The sequence below is a fragment of the Triticum dicoccoides genome, chromosome 7A (assembly GCF_002162155.2).
Source record: "Triticum dicoccoides isolate Atlit2015 ecotype Zavitan chromosome 7A, WEW_v2.0, whole genome shotgun sequence".
Taxonomy (NCBI): Eukaryota; Viridiplantae; Streptophyta; class Magnoliopsida; order Poales; family Poaceae; genus Triticum; species Triticum dicoccoides.
The window spans coordinates 49,101,150-49,103,597 of NC_041392.1; the positions used below are offsets into that span (position 1 = coordinate 49,101,150).

Below are 2,448 nucleotides of genomic sequence, written 5' to 3' on the forward strand. Positions count from 1 at the left end.
TACAGTAAATAATTACAGAGACTATATCTGACATGGACAGGGGCTACAGACGAAACCTGTCTAGACTGTTGTACATGCCCTCATGGACGCCGATGACTCCGTCTCGCGCACCACCCTCTCCACCACGCGGATTTCTCCACTACCGCGCAGTGAGTCATGCAACCGGTGCGATAGTGGTTTGATCTCCTTTCGTCTTCTCCTTCTCCATCTCGAGTCCAACATGACCGTAGTAGTTGAGACACCACTTGATCTACCAGGCTTAAGGTCGAACACCCATGACTCTGATGCCAATTCTTGTTGCCAGAATCGCCCAGAAGGTTAGAGAGAGAGAGAGAGAGAGAGAGAGAGAGAGACTAACGGGAGAGAGACAATGCTTTGCCTCGCCTAACTTCGCGATCTTTTCTTATATTCTTTCCTCTGTATACGTCGATTACAAAGGATCTCACCAAACTGCTAACAAACTCCGGTCTAGCTGCCCCAGGACTCACGTAATGCCACGCCATCCCATGGCTGCTTCCTGCGTGCCTTGCTAGCCGGAGAGTATAAGAAAAATGCAAAGGAAAAAGTTCGTGCATGCAGCACTATACTGTGCATGTGCATGGCAACATCACATCGACATGCACTACATTATTCAAAGTTGAGCTTATTTCCTACAACGACGGGATGATCGGATGGGCCATCCACTCTGGAGGATTCGAGCAGTTAACACCAAACCGATCTTTTTTTTTTGTAAGCTAGCTCCCGATGGATTGAGGCATAGCTTGAGGAGTCAACAGGCACCTGGCCGGAATCCGAGTCTACCACCCCTAATGTCGTACAACATCTCCAACGTTCTCATTTGGACGTTGCTGATGGTCCCGCCGTAACCATCTGGCCCGGACTCGCCGAAGGCTAGACAGCCGTCCAACAGAACCCCGTTGGGGACATCGAGGTCAATCGTGACGCCACCGCTGAACGTGAGAGCGACCTTGGGCACGGTGACGTTGCTGTATCCGGTGAAGTTGTAGCATGTCTCGTCCGGGTCGCTTGGGACGAGCGGGTAAGCCGCCATGGCCGCCCGGAACGCGGACTTCAGTTTCGCGCGGGGCGTCGTTGGTAGCATTGTGATGATACTGCCGCAGTCTACGAGCATGCCCCCCTTGAGCGCCTTCCGTGGGATGCGGAGCTGCTTCCCGCCGACGCTGAACCGGTGAGCTTCACCACGTAGAAGGCGGTAATGGGCGTGAATGAGAAGGCCGAGGTGTTGCTGGGCGCGCCAAGAGCAAGGAACCCGGTGCCGCTGCTCACCGGCGGGAGGCAGTAGGAGAAAGAGCCGCCTTATACTGCGGAGGTCTGAACCGGGAGCGACTCGGGCGATCTGCCGAGTGCGAGCAGGCCGCCAAACTTGTCGCTCGGGCCACCCTGCTTGTATCCGCAGCCGAAATGGAAGTCCTTGATGACGACGCCGGGCGCCAGCGTGAGCGCCTCGTTGCTGTAAACGCCGCTGGTCCTTAACCCTCCTGCGTACTCGACTCGATACTCACACTGGGGCTGGCTGCCATTGCTGTTCATGCTGCAGCCATTGTTCAAGTGGTGGTCAGACCGGAGGATCTTGCAGACGTCGGTGCCGCACGAGATGGGAGCGTAGGTGGAGGACTTGCGCGGGTCAAACAAGGGATCCTTCTGAGGGTAGCAGTCGCTGGAGTTGCATGGCGTGCACTGCATCCACGACAGGTCGCTGCCGGTGTCGAGGAGGAGGACCTGCTCCGCGGCGGGCGTGCCCAGGCCCAACGTGACCACGTACTCCTGCGAGTCGACGGAGGTGCCCAGGTACGCCGGGATGCTCACCTTGTCCTCGTCCTGGTCCTGCATCGTGGTGCCCCTCCGCGCTCTGCTCATGATGTAGTAGTCTGCGCGGACACGGCTTCTGTGAAGCGCCTCAGCGAAAGATGGCTTGTCGGTGGACTGCGACTTGGCGCAGGGTCCGTGCCTGTGCACCAGCGGCGCAGCGGCGCGGTTTGGCCACGACGTCACTGAAACATCCGAGTGTCATACTGCTGAATTATACCATACTCAATTCATGTACCGCTGTACGCCTGTTGATGTGGAGCAGACATCTTCTGTCTGAAATGATCTGGTTGACACCACAACGAAGCTTTGCTTACCGTCGCCTGCAGCAGAAATGGAAAGGTAGCTGCCAAATATGACCAGGAGGATGGACAAGAACACGGGAGATGCCATTTGAAGTTAGTTTACACCAGGGCTCAGTCTAGGACGCCCTAATTTATACACCAACTACACAGCACAGGAATCTATGTGGGACTGAACAATCACGGGAAATGAAAATGGGAAGATAATACCAAGCATGGGTGGAGCCGTGGATATGTTTAAGGTACACTCGTCTTATTAGCAGTGAGTAGACAAATTAAACAAGGATAGTTTCTGTCATCGAGTTAACCCGCACTCCTT

At 55.1% G+C, this 2,448-nt stretch overlaps 1 pseudogene; it reads right to left on the reverse strand.

Moving 5' to 3' along the window:
* Positions 1 to 769: 769 nt before the first annotated feature.
* On the reverse strand, positions 770 to 2,220 carry LOC119329592 (annotated as a pseudogene).
* Between the last annotated feature and the right edge of the window lie 228 nt (positions 2,221 to 2,448).